The sequence below is a fragment of the Schistocerca piceifrons genome, chromosome 7, assembly GCF_021461385.2.
Source record: "Schistocerca piceifrons isolate TAMUIC-IGC-003096 chromosome 7, iqSchPice1.1, whole genome shotgun sequence".
Lineage (NCBI taxonomy): Eukaryota > Metazoa > Arthropoda > Insecta > Orthoptera > Acrididae > Schistocerca > Schistocerca piceifrons.
Genome location: NC_060144.1, coordinates 596271510 through 596298113, shown reverse-complemented (window position 1 = coordinate 596298113; position 26604 = coordinate 596271510).

The following is a 26604-nucleotide window of genomic DNA, read 5'->3' as shown; positions in this document are numbered from 1 at the left end:
CAGCATTCAGCACGTCTAATTGCAGGTTATTTGCCGTAAGTTTTACTAGCAGCACCGGCACCGTAGGACAACCTTTAATCCTTACTTAGCCAAATCATTGTAGTTATCTGTCTCAAGTACGGCAGTGCTTTAGTCCTCGTAGATGCATCCATTTCTCGATCTAAATGTCAGGCCAACGGTCACTATATTCGTTTAATCAGAAGACTGCGAGTCACGTGTTGAACGTCAGTTGTGTCTAAAGGACACGTTTTCATTTACCTTAAGTGTAACCTCTCCACAAAAATATGAAAAGAATATATTTAAATGTGAATGGACATCGTGCTAAACGTAACCTCCCCATAAAAATAAGCAAAATGAAAAGAATTGAATACAATTGCAAATAGTGCCAAATGTTAGCTTCCCACAGTAATAAAACTCAATGATAATAAAAATGTGCAAAAATGTTAAGTCCCCACAAAATTAACGTTAAGATCAACCTGATAAATTTTATAAGGGCAGCATCGCTGACCTTAGGCCCTGTGCAATAATTAATCTGATAAATTGAAGGGCAGCATCGCTGACCTCAGGCCCTGTGCAATAATTAATCTGATAAATTGATTCTGGGAGGAAAAGCATAGGAAATATTGTTTCAATTGGAATGATTCTTTTCTTAAAAAGATTGCTTTGAAAACAAAATTATTATTGGGGCATTTCTTGAACAAATTAATTACAGTTAACAGATGTTATTGGCTGAGCGCAATGCTGCTTCATTACCTTATTTAACAATATACCTCATCCCGAACCTTGACCAGAGACCCATGTCGACGCTCGCCGACTCCTCACACACAACTCCGACTCGCAACTGAACTACATGCTGTCGCGACTCGCTACGTACAACTACTGCACTCACGCGCGGTCAAGCGCAGACTAGCAACGATAAATAACTCTCTGGTCAGAGATTCTGTCATGCCTCGCCATCGCTGCTACTGAATACATACGTGTTTCAAACTTTATAAATCAGCAGGTTCATCTGCTGCTATTCAAGATGGCCGATTTGTAATATCAACTGAAGTTCTTTCATAATCAGAGTTGTTTTATGTTTGTGTTTTAATTGAATAAATTAATGTGTTGATTTTAAACTTGTTTCTGTTAATACCTTCACTTAATATCATATTTAAAATTCTGAAGTTCTACGCTTTGGGGTCCACAGCTAGGGCCATTAGTAGTTCATGTTAGTCTTTCCATAGTGCACAGTAATTTCAGCTTAGTTCTTAAATGTGTAGCCTGCTCTTAATTAATTTTATGTGTCAGGATAAACAATTCCAAACACAATCTGAGTTTTGAAAGACGAGAACAGAAGCTTTTGAAATGGGGTGGTTCTGAAGAATGCTGAGGATTAGATAGGTAGATCGAATAACTAGTGTAGGGTTACTGGTTCAAATGGCTCTGAGCACTATGGGACTTAACATCTGTGGTCATCAGTCCCCTAGAACTTAGAACTACTTAAACCTAACTAACCTAAGGACATCACACACATCCATGCCCGAGGCAGGATTCGAACCTGCGACCAGAGCGGTCACGCGGTTCCAGACTGAAGCGCCTTTAACCGCACGGCCACACCGGCCGGCTAGGGTTACTGAACTGGTTAATAAATGAAGTTAAGGTACAAGCTGACTAAGAGAGGAGATCAGTTGACAGGAGGCATCAAGGAATCGTAAGTTTGGCAGTGGAGGGCAGTGTGCAGGGATAAATACTGTAGAGGGAGACAAAGGGATGAATACAGTAAGTGAGTTCAAATAGATGCAGGCTGCAGTACGTATTCGGAGCTGAAGATGTCTGAACACAGTGGAGCAGTGTGGAGAGGTACATCAGATCAATCTTCACACTGGAGACTGCAACAACAACAAATGAACCAAAAGGAGAGACGATCAGGTTTTAACGTCCTATCAACCACGAGATCATTAAAATGCAGCACAATCTTGGACTGGGGACGGATATCTACCATGGATCCATTCTGGCATTTGCCTTCAACAGTTCTGGAAACCCACAGCAAAACAAAGTCTGGATGGCCAGACGGTGATTCGAACCGAAGCCCTCGTAAATGTGAATCCCTAGTCTTATCACTACGACACCTACTCCAGTGTGTAAACCGAGCAGAAGGTGTTAATTGATTTAAATTCCCACACTCGAAAGAATTAACAGACTAGGAATTCGTAGTATTAGTACACCGACTAAGATGGTACAAATCACCCACGTGCTAAAAAACAATTTAGAACAAAATTATGAACCATATTTGCTACTGGACATCAGCACGCCACATGATGAGGAGGAGATGGAGATTATTTTTGGAATACAGTGAACCACAAACCGAAGCAGCCAAATGCTACCATAGTGAAGTCGCAAAGCAAAAAGAAATCCGAAACTAAGATATACCGAAAGAATTCTAGATCGTTAAGCAAGCTGTTACAAAGGCACAGACCAACAAAAGTACAGAACTGCGCTGCGAAATACATGTCAATCAAATGGGCAGCAAAAGTAAGTATTACGAGTGACTGAACTACGCAGACTGCAGTATGTATATGCAAGCTACATATTACAATAATGTCCGCAGCTCATGGTAGTGCGGTAGCGTTCTCGCTTCCCGAGCCCGGGTTCCCGGTTTCGATTCCCGGCGGGGTCATAGATTTTCTCTGCCTCGTGATGACTGGGTGTTGTGTGATGTCCTTAGGTTAGTTAGGTTTAAGTAGTTCTAAGTTCTAGGAGACTGTTGACCATAGATGTTAAGTCCCATAGTGCTCAGAGTTATTATTATTTATTACAATAAGAGAAATATCAGTCGAGAAATTTCCGTTGAGCTGAGGTTAGCTAGTGCACTAGGTTGCATATGCAGGCTAACAAGAGTCCTGGTGTTGTAACGTATAACGTAGTTCCTGACATGTGGAAAAATTCCATTGCTTCAGAGAGTTAGTTAGTTTCATTTTCTATGGATCATTTGCACGATAAATCGTAATGATGTGGAATATATAGATTTGTGTTAGTAATTCCTATCCACCACCTTTTAAACGTTACTATAATTGTATTCTTTAAAGAGTACAAAGAGATGTCAAGGAGATACTTTTTCAATTTGTTTTCAAATTTTGCTTTCTGCCTACCAGACAATTTATATCACTGGTAAGCCATCAAAATCTTCAGTTGCAACATTGTGTACGCCTTTTGTGCCAAGGACAACCTTAAGGTGGTATAATGAGCAATGATGAGTTTCTTCCTTAAAGAATAGTTACTCCAGAACATTATTCCGTACGACATTATTGAATGAAAATAAGCAAAATATGTCAACTTACTGATTTGTCTCTTCCCAAGGTTTTCAATAACACTAAGTGCAAATGTGGCTAAACTAAGTTGTGTTATGAGTTTCAAACTGTGCTTTTCCAAGTTAAAGTTCTCATCGCTATGTACACGTCAAAATTTTAAGTTTCCAAACTGTTTATTATTTCCTCATAGTGTGTTACACTTGGTGTAGTACCGCTAAATGTGTAGTACTGTGTATGTTGTGTCTTTTTAAAACTGTGGGTGAGATCATTCATAGAAATCCAGTCAACGACACTTTTAAGAACCTTGTTTACCATATCTGATACTGCTGTATGTCTGCTTGGATTGATTAAAATATTACTGTCATATGCTAAAAGAACTAATTCTGTTATTAGAAAGAAGATAGTTCATATACATGAAGAACAATAGCAAACCTAAGATTGAGCCTTGGGTAACTCCACGCGTCGTTTCTCCCCAGTCGGAACAGTGTCCCCGGACTAAATTAGTTGAATTATCAAGTACAACTTCTCCATCATTTTGGTTACTCATTCGTTGGCTATACCAGCAATCCGATAAAACTTCAATTTATCGATGAGAATACTGTGATTCACACAGTCAAATGCCTCAGATAGGCCGCAAAAAATATCAACCGACGCTTTTTTGTTATTTAAAGCTTGTAAAATTTGTCGAGTGAACATGTAAATGACATTCTCAGAAGAATAACTCTTCTCAAAGCCAAACTGTGATTTGGTGAGGATATTTTCGTTGCTCAGGTGGAAAATTATTCTAGAATATATCACTTTCTCAATAATTTGGGAAAATAACATCAGAAGCGAAACAGGTTGGTAGTTATTGGCACCTTTCCTATCACCTTTCTTAAAGTTGAGTTTAACAACGTCATATTTCAGTGTCTCTCAAATTGAATTAGTGATATCACGTAAGACAGGATTTATTATATGGAGCAAGTCTTCATTACCGTACTGACAACACCATCAAACACTCACGAACTTTTATTGTTGAGAGAACTGCGTTTCTTCGCGTTATTTAGCCCACTTTGAAGGAACTCTACTGCCATCATCATGGATCATTCCCAAACTAGGTATAATATGACACTGACAGAGAAATAATGCAAACAATAACATCGATTTTCTGCTTCAGTCATTCGATATTGAAGCCCACCACCAGTTTGACTCGCAGTGCCGTCATCATCGGATTGTTTTCGTTCCGTTTTACATCCGCAGTTTCATTTTTGGCGTCCATATGTACCTGTTTCTGCAACCAGCAGAACTAGTGCTGAAACATTAACTTCGGTTGCAGGTTTAAAGTTTTATATAATTCTAAATGAATGTGAGATCTTGGTTTACAGCGTGATGGAAGAGAATAACTCGCTGTATCTTGTGCTAGCGTCACGTGTATTTGAACTACACATTTGAAAACAAAAATATTTTGCAGTTCTTACAAGTTAAAGATGCTAACTGTCATGTCAAAGACTTTGAATGTCGTCGCGCGAGCTACATCGAAGATACTGAGCCATATTGGTTTTATGGACATCTTGGTTCAAGCTCACATAACCCACTACAGTAAGATTAAAGCCTTTTAGTTTTAAACAAGATAACGATATCACGAATCTTTAGATTTTTGCAACATTAATAAATAATATATTTTAATTCTGTCACACGTATTATTGCTTTTAAAATTACAGGTGCAAATAGTGTAAAAAAAACCTCTAAGTGAAGCATTCATTACTGCAGAGTCTCAAAAGGTCTAGGTGAAAGAGACCGGTGCCACCTCAGACTATTGACAACTTGATTTTTTTTAATCCGACTTCTTTATAGTTTTCAGGTTGAGAGATTCTTCATGGCATTTATTTCAACAAAACTGTTCCAGTTTCAGTCGGTTTCTTCGCCAGTCACAAACAGTAGCTTCGCTGACACAGAACTAGAGAGCAAGTTTTTTTTGTTTTTTTTTTTTTGTTTTTTTTTTTTTTTTTGCTTCCTCAAGTCGTTTCAGTGTTTTTAACTTAACGTTCCAAAAATTTGTTTTTGTTTGTTACAGCTCTCATTTTTAGATGCATAAACAAAAACAGTCAACAAACCACAACACTGTACTCCACCGACAATGACAAACCTAAAACATCACTTTCAAAAAACAGTTTGCTTGTGTAAACAATTAATAATCAGGAGAAGGTTTTTACGGTACAACTTAGAGGAATGAGTGATTTGATATGTGGTGTGGTAATAGCAGTAGGGGGAAACGGATCGAGAATCGATACACTGTGCGTTAGTTGATTTTTAATTTTTTTGTCGGTCTCGGATTTATTGGAAACTCGTCATTTCGAGATTCTAAATATCGAGACTCCAGTATCAGACTTGGAGAGACGTCATGCTACGTCCACTCAGAACCGATCTCCCCGCAGAAGTTTCAAAATGGCTCTAAGCACTAAGGGACTTGTCATCTGAGGTCATCAGTCCCCTCAGACTTAGAACTAGTTAAACCTAACTAACCTAAGGACAACACACACATCCATACCCGAGACAGGATTCGAACCTGCGACCGTAGCATTGCCTAGAACCGCTCAGTCACAGCGGCCGACCCCGCAGAAGGAAGACGACGAAGGAACAGAGGGGGGGGAAAAGTGGCGAACTGGCAGGCTATGGATCTAAATGTCTCGGTTTCGATCTTCTGTCAGTTCTAAGATTTTTATCTACGAATCACTTATCCCTTGTTTGACCTCTCTCTGGTAATGAATTGAGACAGCGTGGTGTAAGGGTTGCTTTTCCCACCAGCAAGAAACTATGTAACAGACTGCCACACAACATAAAATTCAGCAAAAACGAGTGTTCCAACTCAGGCGTCTACAAGATAAAGTGCAATGGAAGCTCAGTGCAATATGTGGGCATGATTAGACGAAACTAAAGAGCTATATTTACAGAAGGCATAAATCAATTTAAATAAACCGGCCTTAATAAATATGCCGCGGCTACTTACGTTAAGGACACAGGACAAGCTTTTGACAACAAAGATAATAATGTAATAACACTTCATAAACTAAACAAAAATCACAAAGAGAATCCCTATGAAGAACTTGAAATTTTTATTCAAAACGGAAAAACCTGGGTAGAAAATACTCAATGACAAGGATGAGACAATGTCAATGAACTTCTCAAGTATACTGAACAACGCACAGTAACTTTTACTGTCATTCATTTAGATGTCATAAAGCATGAAAACAGCTCCTAAATCATCAAACCGAGACATAACGAGTAAGTATGCTGTAATATAGGTTTATAATTTCTTTTACATATTTCTGTAAGTTGGTAGTTAATGCTCTCTGACTTATTAGGTATTGTCTTTCTACATCTGTACAATCTCTGGATTGTTTCCGTTATGTTTAATGTTTGTGTCTCATGTGAAGGTGAAAAAGTATATTTGTGACAACCTCAGGGTTCATTCTGTTGAGATATGTTCTAATCAGCTCAGTTATTGTTTAACATTTGTAATTCTATTGCCATATTAGGTTAACGAGTGCTCATTATGCCTTATATGTAGCAAAACGAAATTTAAAACAGATTACTGGCCACATCGACGAAACTAAAAGATTATGCAATCAACCGCTCCATCTGAATATGAAGATGTAAGCCTTCGAAATGCATTATGTGAGAAAATAAAAAGTAATCGTTCTAACTTTCTATAACTGGCTGTGTAAGTTACTTCAAAGGTCGGCAGCGTGAAACCATCTCTAATAAGGCCATGTATCGTAAAGAACTTTCGTTTTCAAATCACCATTCGGGTTACGTGAAAATTTCATGATACTCTTTGTGTTGAAATTTATGTTCTGTACGTTACACATATGAAGTCTTTGCTGAGTTGTCATGGACGTTGTGTCGGAAAGCGTTCACGTGTTCTTTGAACCCGACCTGGAAGGTCACACCATTGTAGTGAATGTACTGAGCGGCACTTTCAGTACAAGCGTTGGTGTTGATTTCTCTGCTGGGATAACATACTGTTAGTGAAAGTAAATGGTGTCCTTCACTTATGACAAGGTCGGTCATTTTTAGAGATATGACCCATATATGGAATAAAGAGTGTAGGTATGTCAGTTTATTATTTTTTCATTATTATTGCTTTCCTCATTTTCTAGAATACATTGGCTAGACATGTGAGTTCGTGTGCGTTAGCTGTAGTTGTTTGCCTGATTGTTTCCTTTTCTGTATGATAGTTTACACAATACAGTGGAATATTGTTGGCTCTGTGTATGATTGGTTGGTATGCTGCTACAGAGCGTGAACAGATGTATCATGATAATACTGTTGATGGACTCTCTCCTGTAAATTTTGAAGGTAGGTTTATAACATTACCAGGAGATAGTCACATGTATGAAACTGACTGTCTTAAAACTGCCATACGTTTTCAATCAAAGCTGTGAAATAGACATTCCTATGAATTTTTTAGAATAACTGAAGAATGTGTTAATAATCTTTATTATCGATTTAAGCGACAATTAAGATATCATCCATACACTTCTTATAAAAGTGAATGCATCGAAGGGATAGGAGGTTGACCCTGGATAACCAGACACAATATGAGTCACAACTACCATTTAAACACAATACAGTATGTAGCACTGTATATACTGCACGTTGCAGTAGGCTACTGAAAACTTCGTCTGTAGTAGGCGAATGTGACCTCGTGCAGTGCAGAAAGGGCTCAGCAGAGAAAGGAAATTAGGTACTCTGTTTATAAAGGGCCATTACATATTGTATCGTATAGTAGCAAATGTATTTCAATAAATGCATTTAGTGCAATTGCAGCTTTTACTTAATATATCACTACAGATGTTGAAGTATTTTAAAGTACTTTCCAGTTACTATTTCAAAACTGTAGGAACACCATAACTTTCAATCGAAAGTGATTATGAAATGTTTCACAGTTCTTCGAGATATTCTGGCTCCTACTGGTAACACGTTGGGTTAGTGGTACTGATGGAAGCTGTAGATTTTCACCTCAGTGGGGTAAGTTTATTTGTGTTCAGTTTGGTGCTGTTTTGCAATGGATATTGCATCACGGACAGTTACGATAGTATACAGGGAAGTATTCACCCAGCACCGGTTGACGAATAGGGAACTTTTCGGCCCCTGAACAAGTCTTCTTTATTGAGGAGCTTTTTCTGAAACCAGCTATTTTGTATTTGAATTAATATATGCATTAATACCGAAAAAGTACAATGGAGAGACTATTGTTGCAGTTTGGGCCTGGAAGGCAAACACGGAGGCAGCGGTAACAGGTGTCTGAAAGTCGTCAACAATGAACACTGGGTCTTCTTCCTTGATGAACTGCCGGTAAACTGGAGACCTAACGGCAAAGAGAGCGTATGCTGCGGAACGTGAAGAGTGCAGCTAACAATAAGACGGAAATGGTTTACTTGGAATTTGATCACGGATATTTATCTTTTGCGTGCGCTTCATCTCTACCCCAGTTTGTTTTGGAGGTTCTAGTTAGCCCAGGCGCTGAATTACGAGTATGTTATGTAAATGAAAGCAACAAACCTGAGAGCGCAGAGCCATTGTGCGTACCTCCGAAAGTGTTGCACGCTTTGATATTCTAGATGTCGTCGTTTGGACTCCCTCGACCGTACACAATGCAGGAGCCTCGTCTGCGTAAAATTATCTCCCTTTGCACCGCGCGATTTAGTCCTGAGAATACGCACAGTAAATTACGCCCACCGTCCGCCGCTTCTCAGCTTAAGCCGCGACGTAGCGAATAAATCCGAATTGTATATGGAAGGCTAAAACTCGCAGAGTACAGAGAAGGAGGGCGCGACGCATCTTCCGTCGCTCTAGTCCTGCGTCGCCTCAGCCCGTCTGCTCCCCCCCCCCCCCCCCCCAAATCCCTCCCCGCCTCTGGAAGTCCATCGGTAGCTCTGGGGGCAGCGTGTTTCGACAAAGCGGTTCGAGGAAATGTAAGAATTAAGGATCACAAATAAGAGAAAAATCGACGCGCGCGCGCGCGGGTCCGACAGGGATTAGCTGCGCCACTACAAGGGCGGACAGCGGCGCCCGTTACTCCACGTGGAGTCGACCGTCGGCTGTCGCGGCGCAGGCGGCCAATCGCGGGCCGCGACACGCCCCCTCACTCCCGGGCCCCTGAGGGGGCTGGGGGGGGGGGACGGGAGGGAGGGGGGAAAAAGAGGAAAAAAACGGAGGCAGGAAAAAAACAAGCGCCAGCCGCCTCTGGCACTGCTGGGCGGATGGGCGTGGGACGAGTAAGGGGCCGGGGGGGGGGGGGGGGTGCGGGGGGTTCCCGGCCGCGCCAGGCGGCAGCGGCAGCGACGAGGAACAGAGACGGAGAGGCGCGGCAAGGCGGCGGGAGCGAGAGAGACAGCGGGGGGAGAGAAATAGGCGGCGAGGAGGACCCTGCCCGCTGCCTGCGCTCGAGGGTTATAAAGACTTGACTTGAATTGAGTTGATGCGCGCCGGTTGTATGGGCGGAGCGGCGCAATAGGGCCGCCAGAACTATCTACGGCCCGACCAGAACTCGCGGGCCAGGTACAGCCCCGACACGAACCAACTTGCGGCCTCCGCACTCACCCCCACACCCCCACCGCCCCCTCCACAGTCCTCGCGGCGCCAGCTGCCGCTGTCGCCGTCCGCGTTTACACGCCCGCGCGCGATGATTCATCATCGAGGTCTTATCTCCACTGTTTCGGTCGGAGAGGACTTCCCCGCCGATAGAGATATCCCCAATTTACTGTCGAAATTTTTCACGTATCTCTCCTAACAAAGGCGCCTGCAACCGGATCTCGCTCATTACCTGAGGGACCAATGTCGCGAACAGCGGTATGCTCTCCGTCGAGTTCAACACTTCCACATGTACGCCTCCGCGAGTTGATTACTTCATTCCGTACAAGCATCCACACTCCGACTATACTTGCCACTACTGCTCGCGCGACTGCATATGCGTGCACAAAGGCTGTATTCCCCTCTATCATCTCTCTGCTTTCGAGCACGACAAGATATTTCTGTTTCACATCAAGGGCTCGAAATAACGTAGTTCCCTCACAAAGAAAGGGTCATGACCTCGATCCTGCCCTATCACTGGGTTTTTAATGTGCCGTTGTCGTTCGCATGTGTATGATTGCTGCGAACCTTGCAAACCACGCTTCCGCCACCATAAACACAATATCTGCCGGCTGAAAGCCGCTATAGCAGAACGCCAGCTAAAAACCAAATGAAACTTACTGCTTCAGAGGCATTTTCAAGTCTCTGATATTGCTGTACATATGCAGACTACAGCGATAAACGAAAATTTGTACAAAAGGCCGGGATTCGAGCCCGGGTCTCCTGCTCACACGGCAAGAGCACTAACCACTACGCAACCCTGTCACAACTGAAAGGCCTCTCCTCAATCCAAATTCTCATTCACGCTTCACCCCACTTGGAATTCCCCCTAAACTCGAACACTAATGAAGATGTTCTCCAACTTTGTTGGAAATGTATATATGCTTAGACCTTTGAGACTTGAAAAGGTCTCTGGAACTACATTGCTTCATTTGATTGAAGTACCTATGCCTGGGTTTCACGCAAGATCTCTAGTTTAGTTCGAGGTTGAGGTGAAATGTGTGGCTACGGCCTCCCGTCGGGTAGACCGTTCGCCTGGTGCAAGCCTTGTTAGACTGCGGACGCGCCTGAGTTGCCATTGCAGTACAGTTGGAAAGCCTCTGCAACACTGTTCGAGTTTACCGGGAATACCGCGTGGTCTGTAGCGTGAGTGGCAATTTGGAACGAGGAAGAAGGCGTGCTAGTGTACTCCGAACACTTGTGCAAAGTCATTGTGCCAGCGTGGTATCGGGGTTGGCACATCTGCCTCAGGAGCAACAGACCTGGATTCGAATCCTTGGCTTAGTACAAATTCTTATTCTTCGCTTCAGTCCGCATATACACAATTAAAAACCGTTTCATAAACACAATGTTCAAGCACAAACATTTTTGTGTTATTGTAGTGACCTTCGCATTTCTTGCTCGTACTGTCAAGGAGGAAGTACAAAACCCAGGAATACAGAAATGCAAGTTGCTGAGCAACGAAATAAATAGACAGTTCAGGGAAGCTAAGATAAGATGGCTGCATGAAAAATGTGAAGAAATCAAAAAGAAATGACTGTCGGAAGGACAGACTCAGCATACAGGAAAGTCAAAACAACCTTTGGTCACATTAAAAGCAACGGTGGTAACATTAAGAGTGCAACGGGAATTCCACTGTTAAATGCAAAGGAGAGAGCAGATAGGTGGAAAGAATACATTGAAAGCCTCTATGAGGGTGAAGATTTGTCTGATGTGGTAGAAGAAGAAACAGGATTCGATTTAGAAGAGATAGGGGATCCAGTATTAGAATCGGAATTTAAAAGAGCTTTGGAGGACTTACGGTCAAATAAGGCAGAAGGGATAGATTACATCACATCAGAGCTTCTAACATCGTTGGGGGAAGTGGCAACAAAACGACTATTCACGTGGTGTGTAGAGTGTATGAGTCTGGCGTTTTACCATCTTCCTTTCGGAAAAATATCATCCACACAGTTCCGAAGACTGCAAGAGCTGACAAGTGTGGCAATTATCGTACAATCAGCTTAACAGCTGGTGTATCCAAGTTGACAAAAAGACTAATACACAGAAGAATGGGAAAGAAAATTGAGGATGTGCTGGATGACGATCAGTTTGGGTTTAGGAAAGGTTGTTCTGACATTGCATTTGATAATGGAAGCAAGACTAAAGAAAAATCAAGACACGTTCATAGGATTTATCGACCTGGAAAAAGCGTTCTACAATGTAAAACAGTGCAAGATGTTGGAATTTCTGAGAACAATAGTGATAAGCTATATGGAGAGACGAGTAATATACAATACCTACAAGAACCAAGAACGAAGTGCTCGGATTAAAATGGGCGTAAGACAGGGATGTAGTCTTTCGTCCCTACTGTTCAATCTGTACATCGAAGAAGCAATGACGGAAATAATGGAAAGGTTCAGTAGTGGAATTAAAATTCGAGTTGAAAGGATATCAATGATACGATTCGCTGATGACATTGCTATCCTGAGTGAAAGTAAAGAAGAATTACAGATTCTGCTGAATGGAATGAACAGTTTAATGGGTACAGAATATGGATCGAGAGTAAATCGAAGAAACACTAAAGTAATGAGAAGTAACAGGAATGAGAACGGCGAGAAACTAAACATCACGCTTGATGGACACAAGTAGATGAAGTTAAGGAATTCTGCTACCTAGGTAGTAAAGGTAGTAGAAGAAATTTGAGAAAAGAGATTAAGATGGTACGGGCATGTTAAGAGGATGCGTGGACAGAGACTCCCCAAAATTATGGAAGAACTAAAGATGGATGGGAAAAGACCTAGAGGGCACCCAAGAACACGGTGGAAAACGGGAGTGAGAATATCTGTGGAAAGGAGAGGTGTGACCTGGCAGCAAGTGGAGGAAGAAAAGTGGTGGGAGGAGCGAGCCAGATGGAGAGGACTCGTCAGCACCCAGACCCGGCAGCAGCTGGAGCGGGATCCGGATATGGATAGATAGGTAGTAAAATAACCAATGAAGGACGGAGCAAGGACATCAAAAGCAGACTAGCAATCGCTAAAAGGACATTCCTGACCGAGAGAAGTCTACTAGTTTCAAAGATAAACCCTAATTTGAGGAAGAAATTTCTGATAATGCACGTCTGGAGTACAGCATTGTATGGTAGTGAAACATGGACTGTGGGAAAACCGGAAGAGAAGAGAATCGAAGCATTTGAGATGTGGTGCTACCGACATGTGTCGAAAATTAGGTGGACTGTTAAGGTAAAGAATGAAGAGGTTCTGCACAGAATCGGAGAGGAAAGGAATATGTGGAAAACACTGGTAAGGAGAAGGGACAGGATGGAGTGGAGGGAGTGACTTCCGTGGCACAAGAGGGAACTATAGAGAGCAAAAACTGTAGAGGAAGACAGAGATTGGAGTATATCCAGCAAATAATTGAGGAAAGATTGCAAGTGCTACTCTGAGATGAAGAGGTTGGTTGGCACAGGAGAGGAATTCGTGGCAGGCTGTATCAAAGCAGTCAGTAGAATGATGACCAGAAAAAAAGGGTCCACCTTCAGGTGGAATTTACTTTTTACATTATTTTCTTTAGTAAGCTCATTTTCATCCCCATTTCACTTGTTTTATTCTACTCACGTATTCGAAAACTTGACATCCTAATCTCTCCGAGACAAGTTCAGTTTACTTAAGATCAAGGAACGTAATGTAAGAAGCAAGTTTCACGTCAAGATGGACTGTCTTGGATCTAAACATATAGTGTAATAGAATAAAATAAGAACTTTTGGCGAACGACGATGTTTTGTGTACATCCAGTCTGGCTATTTTGCCCTTAACGTATTGGTGTTCGTTCCCGCCTCTGACAGTGATTTTTGCAGGTGAGAAAAGCGATGTTGGACGGTGACCTGGAGTCCATGTTAAACTATAATTCTCACTCTAGCTGCCTAGGTAAGCCAGTTCAAACACTGAAAGATTGAAGGGTGTACCATCTCAAACAGCATCATCGTGCCAAATAAGACTCCATCAGGCAGAGCAGGGATTTTCAAACTTTTACCACTGCGCTCTCCTTCTGAAAGATAAATACTTTATTTGCCCCCCCCCCCCCCCCCTCTCTCCCCACGCCACGCACAGTTTTCTTTCCTTCCTCAACACTTTTCGTAGTTGGCACAAAAACAGCATATGATATCTATTTATTTCTGCACAATTACTGCAACTATCAATTACACTGTAATAATAATAACAATAATAATAACGGTAATAATAATAATAATAATAATAATAATAATAATAATAATAATAATAATAATTATTATTATTATTATCATTATTATTGAGCACATCAGAATTAAACATTTAAAAAAAAATTATCATTCATTTGTGTTATTCAAAGGTGGTGGAAGCTAACAATTACAAATAGTTTATAAACAACAACGGCTGCGTGTGCATGTATTAGAATTGAGCAAATATGTGTATTCCACTACATATTTTTTTTTTTTTTACAAATTCGTCCACAGATCAGATAGTTAATTTAACTGTTTCCATCTATATTACTTTTGATACATTTAGAATGTTTTAATATTCGAAAGATTACGATGAGCAAATGACGACAGGTAACACTTAAATGCTAATTTAAAAACCGTTATAGTCAAACTGATAATCCAAAAAGGAAACAAACTGGAGTAAAAACGGACACAGTTCAAAATACGAATATTTTTGACATATGCGCACTTTACGTGATGTGTGTGCTCGATCTTGTGAAGAAAGCGGATCCAGTCTTGGTTGGATCTTGGCAACAGTAAATCGGTGATCCCCTCCCAGCAGCAGTCGAGACCTATATTTCATCTCGATTAATGCCATTGCGGAAAATGTTGGATCACACAAGTAAGTTGATGCGAAGGTTAAGTACAAGTCTGCTGCCTTTCTTGGTAAATCTGAGTATTCATTCCGATTCCGCACCCAAAAATTTTCAAGAGACTTCGATTGAAAATCATTTAGAAGTATTCTGTCGCCTCAGAGTTGTATTAGTTCCTCCTGTTTTACTGGTCTTAAACGATCGTATCGAACGGATTGCGGCTCCAGTCATACTCAGATGAAGGTTCTGGAAACTTATCTTCGAACTGCTGATGAAGGTTTTCGAGGTGTACTACAATGCTACTAATTTTACCTGCAACCGATTTATTTTCCTTCAGGAAATCGTTCATACAAGAAAACAGCAGTTACCGTCATTTTAAGATCATCCAGGTCCTCAAAGACGCCGGCCAAGGAGCACTATATCAGAAGCCATTTTTTTAAAATCCAGAAACAGAGCTGAGAGTGTAGGAGTGTCGTTCGATAGTAAAAGAAGAAGTTCATCCTTGAACTTGTAATGGTTGTTTATTTACGTGAGCATTACGGCACTCCAACCCAGTTCTCGATACCAGTAATATCGTACTACTTTTCTGCGAAGTAAGAGACATATTTTTGTGACAATATTCACACTTGGTTTTATTAATGTATAGGTACTCCGATGTATCGATATATTACAGTGATATGGTTCTTGTGTGTATTCATTTCTGTGAGACTGTCATAATCTTTGACTTACTTGTAACCGTTTTGGCGCGAATGCGCACTGGGCAGTATTTGTTTCACTTTGCAGAAGTTAAGTTGTTATTTCGCTTTGTAAAAGAACAGTCAAATCTTGTGTTTGGTTAAAGTGGAAATTAAATATATGAAGATTGATACAAAACTGTTTTCTTGATGATGTGACAATTAAGTAGTATATGTGAATTTACAAGAAGTTTAATAAAAATGTGGATCGTGAACACCAAGTCAAAAATTATTTCTACCATACCACTGTTCTGATCTGGGACTGTTTGGTCATTAAGAATTTCCTGAAAAATGCATTTGTTAGGTCTTCAAATATTGCTAAAATACAGATCTAGACCTTCTAGCAGTCAAAGTGGAATCACCCTAGAATCAACAACTTCGACGAAATCTACGTGAGAATCTATTCAAGATAAGTGCCAAAATTAATGACTTTTTGATAGTGACTTCATTATTTCCATTTTGACGATACCATCCACAGTCAATAACTTTGTTATTGCCCGATAAAGCGAACATATACTGCGTGAGCAACATTATTAATCTGATTTCTAACCTACTTTGCAAATGGTGGTATTTTTAGAAACTCCACAACGCAACGCATAACATTACCACGAAATATCCAACGTACCTCCACGTGTAATAGAAGTGAATTATGAGTGAAACCCATCTCATCGCAAAGAAATGGAAATAGCCCACTGTCTAAGCGCTTGCTTTCTCAAAATTTACAACACTGACTGCGTTGCTCCTTTTTTAAGTTGGTTCATGAAAATGATGATCTGTCGCTAGCAATAGTTGTTCGTCAGAAGTTCTTTTATTACATAGTATGGGGTATAAATATTTCCATGAAAGCCAGTGCCACACACTATTACACGTACGGTAGCGAATTATGGCTAATATCAAAGGAAAGTTGTCAGTAATTTTTGAGAACATTTCTCGTAGAGAACAGCGGTTTTTTAGTACTTAAAAATGAGCATGAACATTTATTTATTTTATTTGTTTATGGTATGGCAATACATATACATAGCTTAAAAAAGTTCTACACAATCAAGCACAGCTTACCAGCATAAACTAACACAAATAACGACAGCTTTATGCGGACATCAAGGACTTTTAGGTATTTTATAACACCACTCGTCGCTGTGAGCAAATCTTTGAAAGGACCTTTGTAGGCACTTGTGGGGTAGGTCAGTACAACATGAGCACCCGTCTGTCGTCCTGCATCACAGTCGTATGAAGGCGATGGAAATTTTCCCCACTTGTAGAGAGTGTCTCCACATCGTCCATGGCCCGCTCGGATGCGGTTCAAGATAGCAAACTGCACGAGGCTGCTCGAATCCTGGGAGTTTCTTCTGGATGCAGAGCAGCTTCAGGCATTATGGGGAACAGTTTTGTTGCCAGCAGTGTTTCCATTCATCGATGATATTTAATTCATTTTCCATGAGAGTCCTAGCTGTCATGACAGTCTGAAGTTTTGATCTAAGTCTTTTTCGCTCCGCAGGAAATACATCGTCTATTATTGGAAGGTCGGTATTATTAGCCATCATCTGGTATTCACGTAGTAGAAAATGCTTCAAATGGCTCTAAGCACTATGGGGCTCAACATCTGGGGTCATCGCCGGCCGGGGTGGCCGAGCAGTTCTAGGCGCTACAGTCTGGAACCGCGCGATCGCTACGGTCGCAGTTTCGAATCCTGCCTCGGGCATGGATGTGTGTGATGTCCTTAGGTTACTTAGGTTTAAGTAGTTCTAAGTTCTATGGCACTGATGACCTCAGATGTTAAGTCCCATAGTGCTCAGAGCCATTTGAACCATCTGTATGTATCACTGGATAACTAATAAAAAATTTTAGTTGCAGTATTACTTTTTTTTTTTAAATTTTCTGTATGAGGTGCACTGATAATTTGGGCTAATGGTGACTAGTTTCGAAAGTGTCCGTTCATTATCGAATCATTTATCTGAGTGGTTCGCTAACGATTAATGAAATTACATTTGTACATTCTGAACTATTGACAACGGTGCAACTTCGAACATACTGTATCGTTAATGTGAGTGCCTACTACCCGTTAAGGACACAGAATTGTCGAAGTTGAACAGTTGTGACCACTCAGGTAATAGTTCAATAATGAACACATACAATCTAAACTAGTCACATAAACCCAAATTGTCTGAGCACTGAGACAGAAAAGTGAAAAAAATAATAAGATAAATTTGTTACTCTAGATCACAATATAAAGAAAGATTCAGATAAACGCAAACAGTTGTTGAACAGCCAAGGAGCTATGATCTGAAGTCGGTTGTTCAACAATTGAAACTGGTCATTCAGCAGATTTATGGTGCGATCAAGACAAACTTTGACACATGAGTGGGGGCTAACAATGGATTTATTGACCAGGTTGAGTAATTTGTACACAAAGAATAATTCAGCAGACAAATGGATGGACTACGAAGTACAGTATTCAATAGTAAATTACCAATACGTCTGTAACTAGAGACCACTGCTAGTTCTAGTGTACGACAATAGACAGGGAACCAACTTCCAGAGACCACCCAGGCATTTACAGCTGCTGGAGAGACACTGGAGAAAAGAATACGGAGGCAACAGGAATCTGTGAGTGAGTGAGAAAACAATGATTTGTATGGCAGAGCCGTTGTCGTGGTGAACCAGGAGATGGGCACATGTCAAGACTGACAGAAGACAGGCTGAGGAAATACTGGTAGGTTTCAGATGATGACCTAATAGAACACAAAGCACGGTGTAGCCAAAGAGGAAAACAGTGAACGTCTTGTGAATCTTTAGTGTTGTATATTTGATCATCAAACCACACAAATGGCATGAGTACCGGTTTCCTCTCATTATCAAGTCATCGTCGGATGGTCTGTTTAAACTGAAAGAAAAAGGGGGTAGTGATGCACAAAGAAACTAAATTACCAGTCAGACTAACTTCTATTGTTGTTGTTGTGGTCTTCAGTCCTGAGACTGGTTTGATGCAGCTCTCCATGCTAACCTATCCTGTGTAACCTCCTTCATCTCCCAGTACCTACTGCAACCTACATCCTTCTGTTTCTGCTTAGTGTATTAATCTCTTGGTCTCCCTCTACGATTTTTACCGTCAACGGTGCCCTCCAATACTAAATTGGTGATCCCTTGATGCCTCAGGACATGTCCTACCAACCGATCCCTTCTTCTAGTCAAGTTGTGCCACAAACTTCTCTTCTCCCCTCCTCATTAGTTACGTGATCTACCCATCTAATCTTCAGCATTCTTCTGTAGCACCACATTTCGTAAACTTCTATTCTCTTCTTGTCCAAACTATTTATCGTCCATGTTTCACTTCCATACATGGCTACACTCCAGAAACGACTTCCTGACACTAAAATCAATACTCGATGTTAACGAATTTCTGTTCTTCAGAAACGCTTTCCTTGCCATTGCCAGTCTACATCTTATATCCTCTCCACTTCGACCATCATCAGTTATTTTGCTCCCCAAATAGCAAAACTCCTTTACTACTTCAAGTGTCTCATTTCCTAATCTAATTCCCTCAGTATCACCAGACTTAATTCGACTACATTCCATTATCCTCGTTTTGCTTTTGTTGATGTTCATCTTATATCCTCCTTTCAAGACACTGTCCATTCCGTTCAACTACTCTTCCAAGTCGTTTGCTGTCTCTGACAGAATTACAATGTCATCGGCAAACCTCAAAGTTTTTATTTCTTCTCCATGGATTTTAATACCTACTCCGAATTTTTCTTTTGTTTCCTTTACTGCTTGCTCAACATACAGATTGAATAACATCGGGGATAGGCTACAAACCTGTCTCACTCCCTTCCCAACCACTGCTTCCCTTTCATGTCCCTCGACTCTTATAACTGCCATCTGGTTTCTGTACAAATTGTAAGTAGCTTTTCGCTCCCTGTATATTACCCCTACCACCTCTAGAATTTGAATGAGAGTGTTCCAGTCAACATTGTCAAAAGCTTTCTCTATGTCTAAAAATGCTAGAAACGTATGTTTGCCTTTCCTTAATCTTTCTCCTAAGATAGTGACACCATTTAATTACAGTAAATCAGTCATACAAATTGATGACACTTTAGTGTTTAACATTAACGAGTGTGTCCGCTACTTCTTGATACAAAATGACTATGGGCAGCTTCCTTCCAAACATATGTATGTTAACTGGAGTATTTGATAGGATACGCTTGGCTGTCATCTTCCCCTTGATGTAGTCCATTATGCTGCAGAGGTGACCCTTCTCAACCACATATACTGCACTTACAGTACGAAGCCACTGGACATTCTCCACTTCAATTAATGTTTAAAAGTTCCCTACATTCATATGTAGGTACGTCATCTGCTGTCATCGACAATGTCATCTGCTGGTGGTTGTATTATTCACACTATGTGATCAAAAGTATCCGGACACTCCCAAAGACATACGTTTTTCATATTGAGTGGATTGTGCTGCCACCTACTGCCAGGTACTCCGTATCAGCGACCTCAGTAGTCATTAGACATCGTGAGAGAGCAGAATGGGGCGCTCCGCGGAACTCACGAACTTCGCACGTGGTCAGGTGATTGGGTGTCACTTGTGTCATACGTCTGTATGCGAGATTTCCACACTTCTAAACATCCCTAGGCCCACTGTTTCCGATGTGCTAGTGAAGTGGAAACGTGAAGGGACACGTGCAGCACAAAAGCGTACAGGTCGACCTCGTCTGTTGACTGACAGAGGCCGCCGACTGTAAAATTCAGAGGCGGTAGTGTTATGGTGTGGTCGTGTTTTTCATGGAGGGGGCTTGCACCCCTTGTTGTTTTTCGTGGCACTATCACAGCACAGGCCTACATTGATGTTTTAAGTACCTTTTTGCTTTCCATTGTCGAAGAGCAATTCGGGGATGGAGAATGCGTCTTTCAACACGATCGAGCACCTGTTCACAATGCACTGCCTGCGGCGGAGTGGTTACACGACAGTAACATCCCTGTAATGGACTAGCCTGCACTCTGACCTGAATCCTAAAGAACACCTTTGAGATGTTTTGGAACGCCGACTTCGTGCCAGGCCTCACCGACCGACATCAATACCTCTCCTCAGTGCAGCACTCGGTGAAGAATGGTTCGCCATTCCGCAAGAAACCTTCCAGCACTTGACTGAACGTATGGTTGCGAGAGTGGAAGCTGTCATCAAGTCTAAGGGTGGGCCAACAGCATATTTAAATGGCTCTGAGCACTATGGGACTCAACTGCTGAGGTCATTAGTCCCCTAGAACTTAGAACTAGTTAAACCTAACTAACCTAAGTACATCACAAACATCCATGCCCGAGGCAGGATTCGAACCTGCGACCGTAGCGGTCTTGCGGTTCCAGACTGCAGCGCCTTTAACCGCACGGCCACTTCGGCCGGCTCAGCATATTTAAATCCAGCACTACCGATGGAGGGCGCAACAAACTTGTTAGTCATTTTCAGCCAGGTGTCCGGATGCCTTTGATCACATAGTGTAACTGAGTTAATTTCAATGGCTGCTGTAACAGTGCGAAATAGTCTGACAAATCTGAAAGATCGCCAGTGGGTTGCTGTTTTGGTGTAGACAGTAACATGTCGACACTTCTGTGCCTTATTCCAGCATTTCCACTAGTTCCACATTAGGGATCCATTGCACTGTTGAAACACATAATAACAATGTAGAACTTTAAACATATAGGATATTATCATAGTTTTAATAATGCTAGTAAAGGCTGGACAATTACTTACTCTTCTTCTTGTTGGCTGGTCTCTGCTGCTGCTGGTGTTTTATGGTGATCCTTTCACTATGGAATACAGTCCTCGAATGTCAAAACTCAGACAGTTGAAATAATATAGAAAGGGGGAGGAGATGGGAGGAGTGGAGGAGAACTTGATTGCTATTGACTGTGCGCTTTCCCATATCTTTGAGGGGAGGGGTGGAGATTCGTTGGCGGAGGTCACAGTCATTTCATCCCTGCACTGTGGCTCAGTGAGCTCACTCGCCATATGTCTGGGAGGTGAAAGGTGGGAGGGGGGGGGGGGGGGCAGAGAGGCAGGGGGTGTCCAGTGACTTTGAGGAACGGTTGTTGTCTTGGGTAGTATGCTCACTGATACTCTACTATCGATGATATCATCACGAACCTGGCAAAAATGCATACTTTCAGAGCTGCCTCTGTCGCACTGCTTTGAATAACTGCCAGTAATGGAGCTGTGAGATATATGTAAGGTACCCAAAGCACAAGTTAACAGCAATCTCTTCTCCGAAACGTCCTATTTCACCTAAAATTGACTCCTGTTGCAACAAAAATTACTGTTAAGTAAAAGAAATTGGGCAAAAATTAGACTGGTTTTAAATAAGAAATAAGGAAAAGGGAATTTTGTTTTTGTACTCGTTGTGTGTGAGTAACTACTTTTGAACCTTGATGTTATTGGGAAAGCAAATGTATAAGGAAAGAAGAATATTCAATGTCTTTCGGCTGAGCTAATTCAGCTACCTGTATGTATAGTAGATCTGAATAATGTTGAGATGATATGTGGTAAGCAGGTACAAAATTATACAATGTTAGTGTTCTAAAGACTAAACGATAGAAAAGGCAGATATCCAGAGGATAGTCTTATCAAATACGTAGTTACTGAAGCAGGCACACACAGTAACATACGAGAACGAAAATGAGGGAAAATGCGATATAAAGAGCACACAATGACGAATTCACAAAGGAGCGCTGTGTACAAGTCTAATATCAGGTTACAGCAGTATCTACTTAGTGGGCCACTGATCTACCTGGGAAACGTTTGGCACGTTCAGTATTAAGTGGTTCAAATGGCTCTGAGCACTATGGGACCTAACTTCTGAAGTCATCAGTCCCCTAGAACTTAGAACTACTTAAACCAAACTAACCTAAGGACATCACACACAGCCATGCCCGAGGCAGGATTCGAACCTGCGACCGTAGCGGTCGCGCGGTTCTAGATTGTAGCACCTAGAACCGCTCGGCCACCTCGGACGGCTCGTTCAGTACTACTCACAACGTATTTTCTGTGCTAATGGGCGGAACTGCAAGGTTAAAATGTAGGTGTGTAGTGCAATATAAAGGGCGTGGTGAAAATACTATAAACAAACACCTATTGTGTTGAAGTATGTTTTGGCCTATGAGAATAGAGCCATTTCTGCTGGGGATCGATAAACGTAATTTCCGCATGGTAGCCATGGAGATTTTATGCCAGTAATCAGTAAAAGACTGCCCGTTTCCTTAAGACATTTTAAAACTGAGATATATCTTTCGTCGCCGCTATTGTTCTTTGTGCTAATCTGCCCTGAACTACATACTTGCTTGCGTCATGTTCGTTTTGCCTGTCATACACAAAATGGCGATAAAATGCAAAAGATAAACTTATCTTGTGGACAGCTGAAAGGACTGGAAACTTAGTGAGTAGGAGGAAAGGCCACTAGCAAAACCTTAGCACATATTTAACTTGGTTATATCTGGAAGTCACATGGCCATATCAAAATCAAAACTGTAAATGACTGTAGCACAAATAAAAATTTTGGAAAAACAGGAACTGGGTTAACTCATAACCTATATTTCTGAAACGGCGTGTAGCGACTGAATTCCGTAAAAAAGTATACAGAGCACATAACTTCAGAAAGCGACAATGCATATTGGTTCTCTCTCCCTCCCCCTCCTCTTGCCCCCCCCCCTCTCTCTCTCTCTCTCTCTCTCTCTCTCTCAGAATAGGCCTGTTAATCAACAGATTAGACGACGTCAATCCCCGCTCGTTTGATTAAATATAGTTTAATAAGTCTCAAGTGGTATTATGAAAAACTACGATCCCTTTGGAACAAGAGAAAAACCACTACGTACAGTGTCCTTGCCACTTCAGCAAGCCCAACAACTGCATATGCTAGCCGATGTAAGTGCTGCTATGGGAACAGAATGCCCTACCAGTCACATGCTTCAATTAGGTCTTATGTCAGACGCCATCTCCAAGGATAACATTACCACAGAATGACTGACACTTCAAAGAATTTATTATGCTAGTGATCCATCTGTTCGAAATCGGACAGGGAGAAAAATACCTAAATAGAATATAAGAGATTCTGAAAGTAAATGTAAGAGGTTCTTATATTGCAGCGAGGTAGAGGTTTTAAAACTTTTTTAAAGGATGTCAATTCGGTGTTGACGGTAGCAATTATTTATTTCACAATTGCAGTTTCAGCCGTAGGTCCATTATCAAGTGGTACTACAAAAGATTTTCCTTCAGAACATGTCAGGCCTTAAAATCCTCAGACGTGTATACATGTCATCGTCGTAAATAGATATTTTCATAATGTTAGCATCGCTGACGTAAATCTCTACAAAGCAATGTTCTAGCACACTGTCTATATGTGAACTTGGTCGTTTGCGCGAAATTACATTCACAAATCAAAACTGTCTGTGCGCTAAATGCGCTAACTATTACTTCAATGGAAACCACAATACTTCAGCACTATTTCAGTTCGACAGTAGTAGGGATAGGGAAATACATCTTACCTGAACATAAAGCTGAAGATTGGCATTTCCAACCACGTAAAGATTAAGCTCACTGTGTCATGCGTTTGATGTTACTCGGCACGCACAAACGTTAAGTAATAAAATGTTAGGCATTGTCCAATTGTTTGATGGTGACTGTACTGGGAGTTGGTTTAGAAGAGAGGTTCGCATTGAATAATTTACCATGCTTTTATTACGTGATGTGCACTCAGACAGGAAAACACCGACTCTGTTGTGCGTACGAGACGGAAGGATAGCGTCTACTTCCACATCTACATCTACATGAGTACTCCGCAGTTCGCACTTACATGCCCGGCGGAGGGTTTTTCGAACCACCTTCAGACTTGTCCACTCTCTAACCGCGCGTGGGAGAAATGAACACGCTTAAGTCTTTCTGTACGAGTTCTGATTTCTCTTATTTTATAATGTTGATAATTTCTGCTTATGTAGGTTGGCTACAATAAAACATTTTAACATCCAGAGGAGAAAGTTGGTGATAGAAATTTCGTGAAAAGATCTCGCAGCAACGAACAAGGCCTTTGTTTTAATGACTGCCACTCCAACTCGCTTGTCATATTCGCGATAATACAAATGGAGCTGCCCTTTTTAGAATTTTTTGGATGTGATCCATCAATTGTATCTGGTAAAAATCCGATACAGCACAGCAATTCTGTAGCAGACACTGCCTTGGGAAAGGCCGATATCACCTCTGTTTTACTGGAAGATTTTCCATCAATTACTACAGTTACGTGGGCATAATTTGATCCCAGACAGTGCAGTGGGTGTAGTGTATGCAATCTCATTAGCACACCCATTGCATCTTCTAAGTGTTCTGCCGATAAAACGTAGCCTTTGGTTTGCCTTCCCCACAACACTACGAGATTGTTTCAATTTAAATTGTTCGTAATTGTAATTCATAGGTATTTAGTAGAGTGGACAGCCTTTAAATTTGTCTGATTTATCGTGTAACCGAAATTTAACGGATTCCTTTTAGGACTCATACTGACGACCTCACGCTTTTCCTTATTGAAAGACAGTTACCACTTTCCACACCATTCAGACATCATGTCTAAGTCATTTTGCAGTTGGTTTTGATCTTCTGATGACTTTGCTAAACGGTAAATGACAACATCATCCACAAACGATGTATACATATTTCGCGTATATTAGGAACACTGCCTTGGGAAACGCCGGATACACCTCTGTTTCACTAGAAGATTTTCCATCAGTTACTACAGTTGAATGAGAATAAGTTGATCCCTGACAGTTTCAGTGGGCTGGGCGCGGCTGCTTCGCAAGCTTGCTCCAACCAGTAACGTACCGCAATTTTGTAAACGTCTCTATGATGACGCTTTAGTTTTCGCACAGCTCTGTAGACGGCTACTGTTTTGATAAAAATGGCTCTGAGCACTATGGGACTTAACTGCTGAGGTCACCAGTCCCTACTGTTTTCGCCTGCAGCTGTCAGTGGTTCGCTGTTGAAAGCTGTCTGTCACTCGAGAGACTAAGGTATGTTCCTGGGAGCCTATGTCAAACCATGAACGATGCCTCGTAGACCTACAGGAACATAATTTAATCGGTCAGGTGACAGACAGTTAATGGTGATCCTATCACAGGCTGGACATTCATCGTCGTTGCTTTTACCAATTGAAGAAGTCTTAGAACTTTGCCTAGACAATCCACCTGTTACTCTGCGGCATTCTGTAATAGCTCCCTATACCATATGACATAGCATTATACACACCAGGAGATGCAATCTAAAAGTTGCGAAACCGGTTGCTCTGCGTCTCTAACCGGCTGCAGTAAATATCGCTTTTGCTGAGTACTTGACTTTTCATTCTATTTTGAAAGTCTTAAACCAGTATTTAAACATCCGTGTAGCACTGTATGGATGTTCGGAGAATTGTGTGGATATCCCTAACGCCCTTCGTACTTTCCTTACTGGCTGCCTCACATGCCCGCAAAGCCACCAGGCTGCATTCTGTCCCACACTGGGCTTTGTTCGCAATGTTTCGGTTCGTCATTGTATACAAGGTCTAAACGATAATTGTTTACACCGTACCAGGGTGGTGTAGAGAAAGCCGAGGCGAACAATATGATATAGGACGATACCGGTCCAGCAAGTCGGGAAACTACCACAAATTAGCTTACAAAAACGATGTAAGCGTCAGCGCTTACGCCATGCCATAGATTTTCAATATCCTCTCGCTCGCTGTGCGCCAACTTTTTTGTCCTAGGAAAAATATGAACAGGACTTTTTTCAAAGCAAATTTGATGTACCTATATTTTGTACTGGAAAACGCTAGATGCCGCGGTTTTTGAGTTACATGCAGAAACGGCCTTAAAACGCACCTGAGACCCCCCCTCCCCTCCCTCAAAGATCAGGATTCAGAGTGTGTGTTCATGGCACTCGCTCTCACCTCCGTACATACATTTGCGACTACACAAATTATTTTCCATGTTCGACCTCTTTCGGTCTCCAGTTTCTGGGCTATTAATACGCCACAGGCTTAGTCCAGCACTTCCAAAACGTAAAATTGGCTTTTGTGTAAAGTTTACCTCACAACTTTCTGAATTTTAACACCATAAAATTAACAATTAAATATTTTTGTTTGTCTAGCCTT